General features: G+C 39.6%; 1 long non-coding RNA gene and 1 other non-coding gene across 2 annotated transcripts in view; both read right to left on the bottom strand.

The window, feature by feature from the left end:
• LOC138804044 (uncharacterized) overlaps positions 1-18,045 on the bottom strand; it is a 95,718-nt gene that overhangs the window by 22,865 nt on the left and 54,808 nt on the right. The window lies entirely within an intron of this gene.
• Positions 5,138-5,244, bottom strand: LOC138804049 (U6 spliceosomal RNA). The gene has a single exon (XR_011365144.1). It is a non-coding gene; the product is annotated as a U6 spliceosomal RNA (small nuclear RNA).

Genomic DNA, 18,045 nt, shown 5'->3' with positions numbered 1-18,045 from the left:
TACTTAATTTTTATTATATAAGATTTGTTCACAGTCTTTTTGAGTTTCATAACTGCCTGATGGTAATAGAAAGGGCATGTACATTTAGCAGATCTTTTTTATTTTCTCATTTTGTTTTTTGGTGTAAGACTGGAACTCAAACTTAGTACCTGTTGCTTTGGCTCATTGGGTAGTGCACTACCAACCAACTAATCCATGCCTCCAACCCTGATGTTTTTGTTGGTTGTGGGGCTTAAACTGAGCCTGGGCACTGTTCCTGAGCTTTTCAGCTCAAAGCCAGTGCTCTACCACTTGAGCCACAGCATCCAATCTTAATCGTTTTTTTTTTTTTTTTTGCCAGTATTGGGGCTTGAATTCTGAGCCAGGGCACTATCCCTTAGCCCCTTTTTCTCAAGACTAGCATTCTACCACTTGACCTATTTCTGGCTTTTAATTACAGATAAGACTTTCCTGACAAAGCTGACTTCAAACTGCAATCCTCAGATCTCATCCTCCTGGGTAACTAGGATTAGAATCATGAGCTAAAAAGAAAACTTTATTTTTTAGAGGAAAAAAAGAGTGGTCTTAGACATGCCAAGGTCCTAAGTAAAAATGTGAGCTCTTTAAACTTTTAATTCAGTGTTTTTCTCCAGTGGAATTCATACTAATACTTATTTTTAAAAATAGTTGTGTCACTGCTAAAAGATAAAAGCATGAGTCCCTAAAGTATAATCCTAATGCACTTCTGCTAAGTGATAGATGTCTATTGATCTCTGCGTAGACAGGAAAATCAGATTAGCCTGTATAAAATTTCATCAGGGCTGTCAAAGCCTGTGATCTACAGCACTGATAGTTTATTTTGACAGTTGGTTGTGTAGTAATATCTGGAATTTTCTCTTACTCATTTGTCTGCCTACTGGATGTTGAGACCTGGCAGCAGGAACAGCCTGTGGTATTACATATATGGTCCAAGAAATCTGCCTATAACTATGAAAATAACTGCCATGAAGTATCTGTCTTTGTTAGCCCAAGGGCAACCTATTTTGAAGTGGAATTTGATGAGAGGTGTGAAACCAAAAAGCGCTAAGACTCACATGTTTTTTCTTCCAAGCAATAGTGGATCAAAAACAAGAGAAAGAATATAATAGAGATTATGCCTTCACAGGTATGATTATCTAGAATTTACAGACTCTAGAGGTGGGAAGACACACTGACACAAAGTTGGTACTTATAAGTGGCCTAAGGTAAGTCATATTCCCCAAACAAGGTAAATAAGTACTTCTGTAGCAATTCTTGTCCTTTTTCCAACTTTAGAGCAATAATGGTATGGTGTGTAGAAAGAGAAGGACTAGCTAGGCTCTGGTGGCTCATGGTCATATTGTTCAAAATCCTAGCTACTCAGCAGGTTGATATTTGAGGAATAAGATTTAAAGCTAGCCTAGGTAGACAAATCTAAGATAGCCCTATCTCAACCAGCAAAAAGCCAGAGTGGAGACATGGCTTGAATGGTAGAATGACAGCCATGAGCAAAATAGCTGAAAAATACTCAAAGCTCTAAGTACAAACCTTAATACTGGCACATTTCTAGAATGTAACCACACCCATATTTCTAAGGGTTGCTTTGATACTCTACTTGTAGAAAGGAACAGTTGCAGTAGAGATTATGCAGCCTACAAAAGCTAAAAATTTAACTATCTGGCTCTTCATAAGAAATTTGCTAATACCAGTGTTGTCCAGAATAAATTAAAGAGCTGTTAATCTCTGAGTTCAGAAGGGCCAGTGGATCCAAGAGAAAGACTTAAACCATGGTGAAAGCTAGGAGCCCGGCTGACAGATCTGTTTAATATCTGGGCTGCAGCCTGCTTCAGACTGTTTACTTCTCTCTCCTATCAAGGGTCTTGGTTGAGAACAAAGAACTGAGCCAGTGATCACTGGTTGAGCAGATAGTCACTTGAGTTTTAGAAAGCTGAGCAGCAGTTTTCTACTAATTCTGCTTTCTAAATGTAGTTGTGAGTTTTGTGTTTTGGTATCATCTGTGTACATTTCTCCCTTAATCATTTTGAACTTATAGAAATGGAGACCGCTTTTAAGATTTTTTTGAGTCAAAAAGAATATACTTAACTGCTGAGTTGTTGCCTCCTTCCATCTTGTTGACCACATGACTTTTTTTTCTCTCTAGAACGTGACGTTTAAGGATGGTGCTCTTTCATTCTGACAGCAGTAATAATGAATGGGGCTACAAATTCACTGTCACTGCCTATGGCCTGCCTGATGTTGCCGTGTCTTGTGGGTTAGACTTGCAACTCCTTGTTTCTCGACTAATGGTCCGCCTTGACTCCGCATGGCACTCAACTCTGTGCATCGTAAGTTCACAGTCTTGTCCCTTCCTTTTTCATTACAACTGTGTTGAAGAGCAAGGTAGGAACTCTTTCTCATAGGTGGTCTCCACATCACGAAAGAGCAAGGTATTAATAATGTTTCTTTTTAGTTTTCTTTAAACCAAATCAAAACAGTTTACCCACTGGGCACCATTGGGAAGTTTCTTGACTCAGGCTTTGGCCCTATCACAAAGTACGCTGTGGATGCCCTCTGTGGAGGACAATTGGGGAATTGCTGTTTATAGCAGCAGCATAGTCATTTTTAGAGATTTAAGTATACTCCAAGTAGATGGTAGAAATATAGTCATTTAATTGTTGTTTAAGTGAAATTTATGTGAACATAAATAGGTATGTGAATATATGTATTATCGTAAAATACATTAATCAACTTCGTATCATTTGTTCCAAGGGATAGATTCATAGAATAAATCTTTTGGAGTATTTTATATCTATATAATTTTTTAAACATTTTTCTGATTGTAAAATCAAATATCATTCATCCTAAATGGTCATTTTCTGTTAGGATTTTAAAAAGAGTTAGCTAAGGAAGAACAGCAGCATGTACGTGGTATTCAGGTAAGGAGTAGGTTTATTCATCATTCCAGCTGACACCAGACCATCTTGGTCCTCAACGTGGTGGGGAAAGGCCTGGGAAAGAGAGCTTGAAGAGCTGAGAAAGAGAGAGAAAAGAGCTAGAAAAGAGCTAGAAAAGAGCTAGAATAGAGAGCATCTGGGAAAGGTGGGAAAGAGAGAGCGAGGAAAGAGAAGAGACCTGGGAAAGAGAAGAGAAGGAAAGAGATGAGAAAGAGCTATAAAAGAGCAGAGAAAGGTCATCTGGGCCTGAGCTAGACCTTATCTAAGTTATGGGCGGAGAAATTTGTGGCCACATCAAATTCAGATGTCACCTCAGCAGATGCAGATGTGACCTCTTCCATTTGTGCCAGTTGCCTAGATAACGCAAGTACTGGGTACAAAATTTGCTGCGAGGAGGGTGGAGTCTGCTTGCCATCTAGGAGCAGACCTTACACTTTCCAAAGCCTGTGTGTCTAATTTCCCTTAGTTTCTTTTTTAAAAAATTTTATTGTGAAAATACTGTACAGAGGAGTTAAAATTACATTGGCAAGGCAATTAGTACATTTCTTATCAAGCATTGCTGCTACCTCCTTTGTTTCCCCTTCCCATCCTTCTACCTTCCCTACCCTGCCAAAGTTGGAAAGTTCGTTTTTCAACATAAGGATTTGTCCAACTCATTGTTGTAATAGGTCCACCTATATCAGTATTTAAATGGTTTGTTTTTGCCCTTCCACTCCACAAATTATAACAACATCAAATACAATGAAAGCAGGGATTATACCGTGGGGGACAGACATACAAAGCAACAAAGAAATCATCTTATAAATATGTTAAATACAATTGCAAGAAAGAAAAAAAAAACATTTGACTACTTATCTTGGGGTTCATTTCATCTAGCATCAACTTATCTGACCTTTTCTTCTTGTCTCAGACATAAACTAGTAGTTCATAAACTGACAAATAAATGTAAGGAAGCCAACAAAAAAAATCAGTTCCTCTCATCTGATGATGCCTCTACAACAATGAGGAAAGAGTTCATCCTGCTAAGGAACTATGATAGGATATCAAAAAGAGAATTCATTCTTCTAGGTCTTCCCTATTTTTTCAATGTAACTTAAATGATGTAAAACACAATATACCGCTCATCAGTTTTGCACATTTTTATATGGACTTCACCTCAGTCTACAACATTCCTTCATTATTCTGTTCCTGATATTTTTACACTACCAAGACATAAGAACATTTTCATACAATTTTTATTATAAAAAAACTGTACAGAGGTGTCACATTTATGGGAGCAAATAATGAGTACATTTCTTAACAAGCATTGTTCCCTCTTCCCACCATCCCTTCCCTCCCACCTCCACAAATACGCTCCCCTCCCCCCTCCCCCTGACTAAATTGTAAAGTTCATTTTTCAACAGAGTGTCTTGTGCATCTCATTGTTACAATGAGTTAACCTGTATCCCTATTTAACTATTTTGTATTTCCCTTCCCCTCACCAAATTAGAGAAACATATACACAGGATGTAGGTGTACCAACTTCAAATACAATGAAAACAGGGGTTATAGCATGGGGGAGGAACATATACAGAAAGAAAAAAAAATCACATTGCACATCATAAGTACGTTAGAAACAATAACAAGAAAGAAAAAACATACTTGTGTCCCTGTCTTAGGGTTCATTTCCCTTAATATCATCTTATCTGCTCATATGCACATAGCTTTTGACTTATTCTGCTTATCTCAGACATATATTAGTTATTGAAAATAAGGGAAACCACGGGACCTATGTTTCTTTGGACTTGGCTTACTTCACTTAATAAATTTTTTTCCAAGACTTTCCAATTCCTAACAAATTGGGTGATACTATTCTTTCTGATGGAGGCATAGCATTCCATTGTTTATATACACCCACATTTTCTTGATCCATTCATCTACTGAGGGGCATCAGGGTTGGCTCTATATCAGCTATTGTAAATAATGCTGCAGTAAACATAGCTGTGCTGGTAGTTTTAGTATGGTCTTGTTTGTGATCATTCGGGTAAATGCCCATAAGTGGGATTGCTGGGTCATAGGAAAGCTTCATATGGAGTCTTTTGAAGAGCCTCCATACTGCTTTCCAAAGTGGTTGAACAAGTTTACACACCCACCAAGAATGCACTAGAGTTCCCTGTGGCCAGATACTCTCCAGCATCTGTTGTTGCAAAAATATGGAACATTTCACTAATTTGCATGTCAACCTTGCTCAGGGGCCATGCTAATCTTCTCTGTATTGTTCCAATTTTAGCGTATTTGCTGCCTAATTGAGCACAGAACATTTTTTATATATAAAGTGTAATTGATTTTCTCAAACTAGACAATTCAAAAAAAAAGTAAGTTCAAAAGAATTCTTGTGAAATTTTAGAAGCATGTATTTCTTTTTTTTTTTTTGTTAGCAATACAACAAACTGTTAGTACCATGCATTTCTTACATAAGCACACATTTAAGAATAAAGTCAAGACTGGCATGTCAAAAACAAAATAATTCCAGATATTTGTTGTTCAAGAGATGTGTAGGAGGAGGAATTCAATTGTTCTATACAAGGCACCTGTCATAATGAACACTGCAGCAAGTGTTAAGGTTGTTAAAAGTTTTAAATTTTAAATGTATTTAATTTTGGGAATTTGCATATATATGCCAAAATTAGGACTGTTTGGCAGGTGATAAACTTTTCTATAAAGTATTTAAGGTTTATGGTAGCAGACATATGGTACTAATTATGTACATTTCAGAGTTTATAGAAACATTACCAATAAGAAGTTGCAAAGTCTTTGCGTAAAGAAGCAGAGTGAAGAGTTAAGACTTTGTTAACTAGATAGTTTCTGTTTAATTTTTAGGGCTTCCTTACTTTACATGTTAGTGAGAAACAAATGATGATATAAGCCATATACAAATGATGAGATGAGCCATAAAAAGTAATCTTAGTGGGTAATTTTAAAGACTACTCATAGCCTATAAAACTCTTTTTAAGGGGCTGGGAAGGTGGCTCAGTGGTAAAGCGCTTGCCTTGCATGCTTGAGACCCTGGGTTCGATTCCTCAACACCCATAAACAAAAAACAAGCTGGAAGTGGTGATGTGGCTCAAGTGGTAGAGTGCTAGCCGTGAGCTGAAGAGCTGAGGGGCAGCGCCCAGGCTCAGACTCCAGGGCCACGACCAGACCCAAAATAAAAACCAAAACAAAATCCTCTTTTTAAACATCATAATCTTAGCCAGTTTTAAATGTACAGGAATATGAGAAAGTAGTAAAATCTAATATGTAGAACACTGGTAATTGTTTGTTTTTTTATTTGATTAATCATTAATATTTAATTGTCCATTTTCTTTATTTGTTGCATTGTTTTCCTTTTTGTAATATAATACAACTTTTTATAAGTCGTCCTCAGGAGGTACTTTGAGAAGCTTACTGGGATGGCCAAAGCATTTTTTATAGGTGCATGTGAGTTTACAAAGAAGAAAATTAAGAACAAATTATTTATTATCAAGTACAGTCTGAATTAGGAGGGATGATAAAGGTCCACACCCAAAATCTTAGCCTTCGTCTGAAGCGGCGGTATTACAGAGTTGAGACCACAAAAGTGAGAGACTGTTTTTGTGTTTTTTGTTTTTGTCAGTCTTGAGGCTTGAACTCTGGGCCAGAGCGCTGTCCCTGCACTCTTCAGCTCAAGGCTGGCACGCTATCCCTTGAGCCACAGCACCACTTCTGGTTTTCTAGTGGTTTATTAGAGATAAGATTCTCACGGACTTTCCTGCCTGGGCTGGCTTTCAACCGGGATCCTCAGAACTCAGCCTCCTGCATAGCTACGGTTACAGTCCTGAGCCACCGGCACCCAGCAGTGTTTTGTTGATTTTTATTTTGTTGGTCATGGGGCTTGAACTCTGGGTCCTGGGTGCTGTCCCTCAGCTCAAGGCTAGCGGTACCATTTGAGCCTTCGTCTTTTTCTACTTCTGTAGTGCTGAGGAATCAAACCCAGGGCCCCATGCATGCAAGGCAAGCACTCTCCCATTGAGCCACCTTCCCAGCTCCAGAAAGACTGTGCTTTAAAAAATCATCTAAACAATATTTGCTTTCTGCTTTGGGTTATATAATGAAATATATGAATATCTTTTTATATTTTTGTGAATTGTCATACTTCTAAATTTATGCTAACTTGAGCCACTTTATCCTTTTCAAAGTCATGAAATATCTCTGAGAGTGTTCTTCTGGGAAGATTATATTTGCACTTATAATTTCTTCTGAGTCATTTTTATTTTTTTATTGTGAAAAAACTGTACAGAGGGATTACTATTACATGGGCAAGATAATGAGTATATTTCTTATCAAGCATTGTAGCCTCCTCCTATATTTCCCCTTCCCATCCATTCCAAGCCTCCCCCCCACCCAATCCTCCCCCCACCCCCCCACCAAAGTTGTAAAGTTCGTTTTCGACATGACAACTTGTACTTCTCATTGTTGCAACGGGTCCACCTGTATCCTTATTTAAACGACTTGTTTTTCCCCTTCCCTTCCACAAATTATAACAACATCAAATACAGTGAAAGCAGGGGTTATAATGTGGGAGAGAGACATACAAAGCAACAAGGAAATAATCATATAAATGCGTTAGAAACAAATGAATGAAAGAAAAAAACATTTAAATACGTATCTTAGGGTTCATTTTCCTAACATCACCTTTTCTGACCTTTTCTGCTTGACTCATACATATACTAACTATTGCAAATGAGGGAAACCATGGGACCTATGTTTCTTTGGGCTTGGCTTACTTCACTTAATATAATTTTTTCGAAGTCTTTCCAGGCCCATATCAAGCATTGAAATAGAAACAGCAATAAGAGACCTTCCATCTAAGAAAAGTCCAGGACCAGATGGTTTTGCAGCGGAATTCTACAAGGCCATCAAAGCAGAGCTCACACCAATACTCCTCCAACTCTTCAATGAAATTGAAAGAGAAAGTTCACTACTGAACACATTCTATGAAGCCATCATAATCCTCATCCTAAAACCAGGCAGGGAATCATCATTTTTATTTTTTATCAAAATCATTTTATATGTTATATTGATGGGTTATCATACATCAGATACCTTCAAATGTACATGAAGAGTCTAAAGATAGCAGTATGAATATTCTCATACAGCTCTTGTTTATCTGTTATGTACTTTCAGTATTATTGTACTTCTCTCTTTCACCCTTTTTCATTCATGGTCTTTCTCTTTCAGGCTCCATGTCTGCTACTTAGAATTTCAGCTGGTCTATTATCCTTCAGGATCCACTGGTTTTGTGGGAACATGATAGGGACCAACAGTTTCCCTTGCAGTTTTTAACAATTATAAGATTGGCGTGATATTATTCTTTGCCATTCTAAATGGCAAAACAACAGATCTAGGAATTCCTTTTCACTTTTCTTCTGTTATAAATTTTATCTCATAGGAATCATTGGGATAGGTAAGATATTTTGACTTGAGACCTAAAAGTTCTTTTTCTTTTACAAAAAACCTTTGTCTTTGATTATCAGTAAGTAACTACATGTAATGAAAACAAAACTATCCTATTGTAAGCAGACCGAAGTTGTTCACGGGGATGAAAAACAAGGTAATGGGGCAAGTGAGAACAAAGGATACCCATCATAGAGCACAGCTCCTCAGAGCAGTTTAACATGTACACTTTGTGAGAATGACAATGTGCTGGGAACTATTGATTAAATCACTGAACACTGATTTATATATATGTACATATATTTGCATATTTATATTTATTTATATATGCATATATGTATGTATATGCCCTTATATATGTACACATGTATGTTACTATACACACAAATTCACACATACATATACACATGTATACATGCACACATGGAGAAAGACACATATTTACAGCCAACACAAGTTTCACTAGTTGTTGACTATGCCTTAGATGGAATGCTTGGAACAAAATATGTTGAAAATGTATTTGTCTCCATGAGTTCTTTTACCACTCCTCTTATCTCTTACAACTGGTAGGTTTTGACAGATTCGACTTGCAAAATGCAGTACAAGTCACTTAGGAATCTCAGTAAGTAAAGAACATATGGTGTCTCCCAGCTCCCTACAGAATGCTTGCTCTTATAGACACTCTTAACAACCAAAGTAGCAGGAAAATATCCTTGTAAAGAATAAAGTTATACATCTCATTGTTGCAATAGGTCCACCTATATCCCTAGTTAAATGATTTTTTTCCCTTCCCCTCCACAAATTATACCTACATCAATACAGTGAAAGCAGGGGTTATACCGTGGGGGAGGAACATACAAAGCAACATAGAAATCATCTTATAAAAATGTTAAAAACAATTTCATGAAAGGCAAAAAAACATTTGAATACTTATCTTGGGCTTCATTCCCCTAACATCAAGTTATCTGATCTTTTCTGCTTGACTCAGACATATACTAGTTATTGCAAATAAGGGAAACCATGAGACCTATGTTTCTTTGGGCCTGGCTTACTTCACTTAATATAATTTTTTCCAAGTCTTACCATTTCCTAACAAATGGGGCAATGTCATCTTTTCTGATGGAGGCATAGAATTCCATTGTGTATATATACATTTTCTTGATCCATTAATCTATTGAGTGGCGTCTGGGTTGGTTCCATATCTTAGCTGTAGTAAATAGGGGTGCAATAAACATAGTCGTGCTGGTAGCTTTAGTATGGTCTTGTTTGTGATCATGTGGGTAAATGCTCAAAGTCAGATTTCTGGGTCATAGGGGAGCTCTATGTGGAGTCTTTTGAGGAACCTCCATACTGCTTTCCAAAGTGGTTGAACAAGTTTACACTCCCACCAACAATGTAGAAAGCTTCACTTCTGTCCACATCCCCTCCAGCATCTGTTGTTATTAGAGTTCTTTATTATAACCATTCTAACTGGGGTGAGGTGGAATTTCAATGTTGTTTTGTCGAAAAACGAACTTTACAACTTTGGTGGGTGGGGGGATGACCGGGTGTAGGGGGAAGATGGGAAGAGATGGGAAGAGGAAAGAAAGAGTAGCCAACAATGCTTGATAAGAAATGTACTCGTTATGTTGCCCATGTAATTGTAACTCCTCTGTACAGTATTCTCACAATAAAAAAAATAAAGTTATAAGGCGCTAAATAGCATCCTTCCTTGAGCTCTTTTCCAAAAGACAGCATCAATTCCTAAGCAGATGAGTGAGTCCTCAGAAGACTGGACCTCAGACCAACATTTAACCAACCCATGTGAAAAGTCCTATGAGAGAAATGCTGACTGAGGTCTGGCTGATTTCCTGGCCAAGAAAATAAGAAAAGAAGAAAGTATTTTTAATGTATTAAAGTTTGAGAATAATTTGTAAACTGTCAATAATTGTGTAGAAAACAACTATACCAACTGACAAAAAATGATGTGCTCTTGGACTTGGTGAGTGATTTTACATGTGTCTACACAAGTAGAATCAGCATAAATCAAGCCAGTATTTCTTCATTTAAGATATGAGGAAAAGATACAGGTTGACCCATTGTAACAATGAGATGTACAAGACACTCTATCAAAGAGGGGGTGGAGGGATGAGTTGGGGAGGTGTGAAGAGAAGGGATGGTAGGGGCAAAACAAAGGGGAGGGTGCTCAATAAGATATATACTCATGCTGGGCGCAGGTGGCTCAGGCCTCTAATCCTAGCTACTCAGGATGCTGAGATCTGAGGATCTCGATTTAAAGCCAGACCGGGAAGGAATTCCAAGAAATTCTGGCTTTTTTCTTTTTGCTTATGTGGTGCTGAGGAATCGAACCCAGGGCCTCATGCATGCAAGGCAAGCACTCTACCACTGAGCCACCTTCCCAGCCCCTGAGAAATTCTTATCTCCAATAAACCACCCAAAGACAGGAAGTGGCACTGTAGGTCAAGTGGTAGAGTGCTAGCCTTGAGCTGAAGAGCTGAGGACAGCGTTCAGGCCCAGAGTTCAAGCCTCATGAACGACAATAGAGAAAAAAAATGAAATGTACTCATTACCTTACTTATGTAACTGTATCCCCTCCATACAGTATTTTTACAATAAAAATATATATTAAAAAGATACAATGAAAACTTCTGTACTTATAGGAAGTTGTATTTGTCACTTAATATCAGTAAGGTATTGGTTTTAGGACCACAGGCATATTAAACTTTGGATACTCTAATTCTCTACGCGAACACAGTATATTATTTACATTAGAATCTGCCCACAAACTAGTGCAGAGTAATTGCTATGAAAATTTTTACTACATTCTATGTTTGTAATGAAAAATAAAAGTATATGCACTATCAACAGATACAATTTTTTCAGATAATTTTTGTCCACATTTTGTGGATGGAATTGGGAGAGCAATTTTGAAAAGCACAAATTTCATCACCAAGACCGGTCTGCAAAACAAGGAGCTAATACAGCATCACTGAATAGTATGGAACGCCAAGGAGAAGTACTTGAATTGAGACAGTATCAGAAAGTGTAAGCACACAAGAACTTTTTAGAAATGCAGCTGCTAGATTTCTCATGGAGAGCTTTCATAACACTTTGTGAAACACAAGTCAGAACCTTACTGAAGTGTAGATAGTTTTCCCTCAAATTTCTCTCATGCTCGGTCATTATCAATCAACATATAGCTAATCATGAATAATCCTCTAATAACAAAATATTGATGGAGTATTTATATTCAGAAAACCTGGGAAGGCTAACTTTTTTCAATTAGGACAGTTGTATTCTATGATCCAGCAGAGAGGAAACTAGGTAAGCATCCATTTACAGTCTTCTGAATAATTCTGCTTCTGACAACATCAGTTATTTATCCATACCTGTGCCGGAGTGAGAGGCTTTTAAAAGACTTTAATGATTTTAAATTTAAATTTAAATGTGGAATGAAATTAGTTCCAATAGTGCATTACATTAAGATATTTAGAAACAACTGAGAAACCTAGAGATCTATAAGATTTTTTTGGAAGTGAATGGATATTGGAATTTGGTTCTTTATATTTTAAGCAATTTGCAAAAAGAATTGGCAAATAAAATTTACATTTGCAGCAGACTTGACACTTATTAAATTTTGTATTGAAAAGAGCGCAGCCTCAACAATATATTAATGCTATCCTCTTATTTATCTTTAAAGGTTTATGCTTCTGGTCTCTTAATATTAAAACAAAACTTTTTTTTTAATCTTTAGCTAGTAGTCCAAAAGGGTTTTGCTTCATCATGTCAGTGTTGAATAGAATGTATTTATGTATGTACGTATGTTGAATAGAGTGTATGTACATTTCAATGTACAATACATCTGGATCATTGTCAAACTTTCCACTTTTCTTCCTTCCCTTACGCCAACCCAACCTGTTTTCTACTTATATTCTCACATATATACTGAAGTATGCCCTGACAGGGACTCGAGCTGGTACAGCTTCTTTCCTGGCTTTGTCTTTGTTTTAGGGATTTTAGAGAAAAAAAACCCTCTAAACAAGGTTAACTCGACCTTGGCTCCAACCAGCCCATTTCTTGCAATGGAAAGAATGCCTCTATGCTCCTCTCCCCTTAACAACCTTACCCACCTTGATTGTTCAGTTAAGGACTGACCCATAAAACAGATAGGTTGTAATCTGGCTCCAGCTGGTGACACCACATGCTTTATGATAAACCCTGCCTTTTGCACATGCTTACAGTAAACTCCACCTATTAGCCAACTGTGTGTGGTCTGGTATGGCCGTACAATCCTTTGTGTGTGTTACGATCCCATTGGTCACCTGCACGTGACAAGGCTTGACCTCATGGATTTTGTCTTTAAAAACCAAAGAATGGGGGCCGCTCCAGGTTGTAGTATCAGCTTCCGAGCCTGTGCTGAGGCCCTGGCTGGTCAGTGTAGGAACCTCAATAAAGTTGATTCCTTATAAACATCTTTGTTGCAGTGGAATCTGTCACTCCAGAAGATTAGGTGGGCTTGCCTGCCCTGAGTAGGGGGTCTTCCTACTACATTTAATGAGGGCTTGTCCAGGATAGAGCTCTTAGCCACTCCAACCTGAGGGGGATTGAAGTCGCTGGCTGGTAGGACAGTGTGTGAGCACTTGGCTGTTGGAGAGAAGTTCCGAGAAAAGCCTCAAGGTAAGCGGGGTCGACCTAGGTAGAGAAGGCGCCAGAGTGAGGCCAAAAGTAGGGTGAAGCTGGACGCAGCAGAGTCCCCTATGGCTGAGGAGGTCCAGGGACGCCTCAACCCCTCAATTCTACCTGTCCTAGCAGTCCTAGTTGGACGGGAGATTGCTTAAATATTTGTCAATTATGAAACTGCCACTGACCACCTGCAAGTGGCCCCAGTTAGATCTCAGCCTCAGGCCTTGCTCAGGGGGTCTGAGCATAGGGGAGAACCTGTCAGTCTTAGGGACCACTGCTAAGGACATTTTTTTCCTTGCCTGAAGATGACTGGGAATTCTTCTCCACCTTGGAATGCCCCTAGGTCAACTTTTGCAAGAATCTAAAAGAAAAATCCTCCAGAGGTGAGTGGAGGGGGGTGGGGTTAGAGTCCTCTTTTTAGTGAATGGTGGTGAGATGTTGTCCCATTCACTGAGAATTGATTTTGTTTTTGTGGCCACTTGTCTGTCTTGTTTACTTCAGTGTGTTTTCTGTTCTATGTTTTCTGAGGTAGGGAAGTTCTGGGTGAGCATGGCAGGCTCATTCAGCAGACTCTGCATTCAGCTTGCTGAGTGAGAACAGGGCAGAATTCTGGTAGGGATTACTGGGGACCCGTTAGTCCCCAACTCAGCCTTTGGTTGTTGTCTACTTTTGTTTTAAAATTGGGACCAGTTTTAAGTGTGGATCCTTCGTTTTTGTGTTTATTTGTGTTTTTGTTATTATTTGAAGAAGAATGGCCAATAGACACATGGAGAAATGCTCTAGCCATAAAAGAAATGCAAATCAAAATAACATTGAGATACCACCTCACCCCAGTTAGAATGGCTATAATCAAGAACTCTAATAACAACTGATGCTGGAGGAGATGTGGCCAAAAGGGAACCCTACTGTATTGTTGGTGGGAGTATAAACTTGTTCAATCACTTTGGAAAATTGTATGGAGTTTCCTCAAAAGACTGCACATAGATCTCCCCTATGACCCAGAAATCCCACTTTTGGGCATTTTCCCAAATGAACACAAACAACACCATACTAAATCTACCAGCACTACTGTTTATTACAGCATTATTTACCATGGCTAAGATATGGAACCAACCCAGATGCCCCTCAGTAGATAAATGGATCAAGAAAATGTGATACACACACACACAATACACATATATGTATATATATATATATATATATATATATATATATACATATATAATGGAATTCTATACCTCCATCAGAAAGAATGGCATTGCCCCATTTTTTAGGAAATGGAAAGACAACAAAATATAATAAGTGAAGTATGCCAGACCCAAAGAAACATAGGCCTTACGGTTTCCCTAGTTATTTGCAATAACTAGTATATGTCTGGGACACGTAGAAAAGGTCAAAAGCTATATACATATTACCAGTTAAGATGACATTAAGCAAAATGAACCCCAAGATAGGGACATAAGTAATGTTTTTCTTTCTTTCTATTTTTTTCTAATATATTTATAAGGTACCTTGTGATGTTTTTTGTTGCTTTGTATGTCCATTCCCCACTGTAGAACCCCTGTTTTCACTGTGTTTAATGCTGGTATAATTTCAGAATGGGAAGGGAAAAAACAAAATGTTTAAATAGGAATATAGGTTGACCCATTGCAACAATTAGATGTAGAAGACACTATGTTGAAATATGAACTTTACAATTTCAGCAGGGGGTGAGATGGAGGGGAGTTGGACGAGGAGTCGTGAGTGTAGTTGTTGAAGTAGGAGGGAAAGATGGTAGGGGGAAAAAAGGAGGAGGCAACAATTATTGATAAGAAATGTACTCATTACCTTGCTCATGTAACTGTAACCCCTTTGTACAGTATTTTCACAATAAAACTTATTAAAATAATAAAAAAAGAACGGCTTTTGCAGAACTCTGCCAGGTGTTTCAATAAATCATCATTCCTCAGTTGACTGGGGACTGATGATAAACTGACTCTGGGCTCTTCTCCTTGTGATTCTCTCTTCTATTCATCTTTTCTCTCTTTTCCTCTGCTGAAGTAGCACGTGACATTCTATGTTTCATCTTTTGATTTCTGTCCTTATAAAATGATAAACATTGGATTATGCTACACCCCAATGGGCAGTATAAATCCTGGCTGTAGCTCATAAATTTGTAGTGGAGACAGACACACCAGCCAATTACACTAATGCAATGTGAGGTTTTTGTTTATTCTTGCCAAATTTTGATGTTTCTGTTTATTAAATCTTTTTCAGGTATTTAGTTGATTCTGGTATAGGTCTATTGGATTAGAAAGATATGGACCTTGCAGTTCTGAATGGTACACAGGTAGTCACAGGCCTGTGAGGGTGTTGTTCAATGTGCCTTTACACAGGGAGCTGTGTGCTAACATTCATGGACTAGGAGAGAGTGCACTTCATGTGAGAAGCATCTTGTGGACAGAAGACTCACAGCACAAGAGTGAAAGTCACTCTGGCGAGTCCATGTGCAGGTAAATTATTAGAGAACCATGGAGAAACAAGAAACCACAGCTTAGGGCTGGGAATTTGCTTTCCCAGACCCTATTCTGTGATTAATAAATGTGTCAAAGCAATTCTCACACAAGTAAGTGAAATATTTGCATAAAATTTCCAGCCAGAAGAAAGCCACAAATAACATCAAACCAAATGTGCACAAAAAATGTCCAGACAAATTGCAAGTCAAAAACTTCTTCAGCAGGTTGCAGGGCTCACATCTATAATCCTAGCTACTCAAGGGACTGAGATCTGTGGATCTTAGTTCAAAATCAACACAAGCAGGATAGTTGGTAAGACTCTTATCTCCAATAAACTACTCAGAAAAAAAAGCAGAAGTGGCACTTTGGCTTAAGTGGTAGAGTGCTAATCTTGAACAAAAAGAGCTCGGGAACAGTACCCAGACCCAGAGCTCAAGCCCCATGCCTTACAAAAAACAGAAAAGAAAAAATCCCCACAACTATTCCATTGAATTTCTCATTGAGGTGAGACACTGGAACAATGAAATACTTCGAGATTTAAACAAAGGCATGCACCTTCCAGGAGAAATGGGGATTGAACACCTACTTACCAAATGTGAGACTTGCCAGATACCATTACGAAAAATTGTGTCAAGACTTGTAAATAAATGGGCAAATACAGAATGTAAGCAAGCAGGGGAGCACAGGGGAACATGAAGATCCTGAAGCTTGCACTAAGTGAGGAATTTATACTTGTTTGCTTCCTGTCACTCTGGTGTCAGCAAGTGACAGAGGTCAGTCCATGCTGACAGAGTTGTGACTCCAGGCTTAGATCCTTCTCCAGAAAACTTTTCTTTTTGTGGGGCTTGAACTCTGGGCCTGAACACTGTCCTTCAGCTCTTCAGCTCAAGGCACAAAAACATGTACAAGAGAAGAAAGTTAGGAAGTTAGGAAGTTGGAAAGAGGGAAGGAAAACTCTCAAAAGAAGATCAATCACCTAAACAAAGGAGGAGGCTGCAATGCTTGGTAAAAAATGTATGCATTATCCTGCCCATGTAATTGTAGCCCCTCTGTACAGTATGTTCTCAAATAAAATAAAATTAAATTAAAAAAAAAAGAAGATCAATCATACAGTACCTTAGAATGCTCATACAAAATAATTGCGGCAGAAGTGGGGAAGATCGCAACGGGGCAGTAGGGAAACGCCACAGCTCTCTCCAACCAAAAAGAGAGTTCAAGTTCCAACGCTTAATCTCCCCAAGAGACCGACAACAACAAAAAGATGAACACTCAGAGAAAAACCAGAGGTGGAGAATAACAAAAAAAGAAAGAGAGGAAAAGAAGAATTTCAGAACAGAGAAAAGCAAAGACCCCTCCCCAAACCTTTACTGGCCGCGCGGCAGTGTGCCAAGCCGCCGGCCAGCCTGCCCGGCGGGGGCTGCCGGAGCCCGAGACACACAGGGGGCCACTTTCAGATCACCAGGTACCGGTTTGCAGAACAGCGGATCGCCAGGAACAGAGAGTCTCCGGGAGTCTCCACGAGGATCCCACCCCCACCCCTCACTCTCCACCGGAGCAGAGAGGCTCCATCCCACCAAAGCCGCTCGGCACCAGCAGCGCCACAAAGGGACCTGTCGGCAGACCACCTGCCCGATCGCGATCGCAACGACCTGGCGGGGCCGCCCGGGCCCCAGAGGCACCGCGAAGAAGCTGCCTGAGCATGGACACTTTTGACCCGACAGCTTCGACAGAGGCAGAGACAGAAAAGAATCACACAGAGCCACCACCATCCAACCCAGCCCGCAACCACCCCAACTGAACTCGGATTGCAACAAGAACTCACACAGAAACAACCAGCTCCAGGGTGAGTATCCCACAGGGGAAGTGTATCCCTCAAGGGAGACCAGAGCTGGAGCGAATCCCCAGACCCTGACCTAGACTCCCTACCCCAACACCCAGACCACAGGACCCACTAAAACTGGGAACTATTTGAGAGCTCCACCAGCCCATGGAGCACACTCAGCTGGCCAGGCTAGAGCAAGAGTGCCCTGGAAGGGAGCTTAAATGCCCAAGCCAGGAACAGGGCCCCTGGGTCAAGACTACCAACAGTAGAAGAAATTTGAACTGTGTCCCCCAGGCTGTATAACCTAGGTGGTATACACATCAGCACAGGCCTAACAAGTGCGCTCCAGGCTGCATAACCTAGGTGGTCTACACATCAGCACAGGCCTAACGAGCGCGCTCCAGGCTGGGGCCGGAACCAGGCCCCGGGATCCGGCGCCTGAACAACACGACCAACTCCTCCCAACTGAAGTAAAAAGCTGAGCATATGCCTCAACAGAGGGGAGAAAACCAGGAAACAACACTCCCCGGGAAGCACGCCTGTGACAACAAAAGACCTTGAGGCCCAGGACAAGAGAAGCCCAAACCCCACCAAAACTCCACCCATATATCCTAGACTGGGAATTGGGCAACACAGGCTG

This window comes from Dipodomys merriami, unplaced genomic scaffold (assembly GCF_024711535.1).
Source record: "Dipodomys merriami isolate MVZ:Mamm:240054 unplaced genomic scaffold, mDipMer1.0.p SCAF_353, whole genome shotgun sequence".
Taxonomy (NCBI): domain Eukaryota; kingdom Metazoa; phylum Chordata; class Mammalia; order Rodentia; family Heteromyidae; genus Dipodomys; species Dipodomys merriami.
Note: the sequence above shows the minus strand (reverse complement) of the source record. Positions and strands in the feature narration are given on the sequence as shown.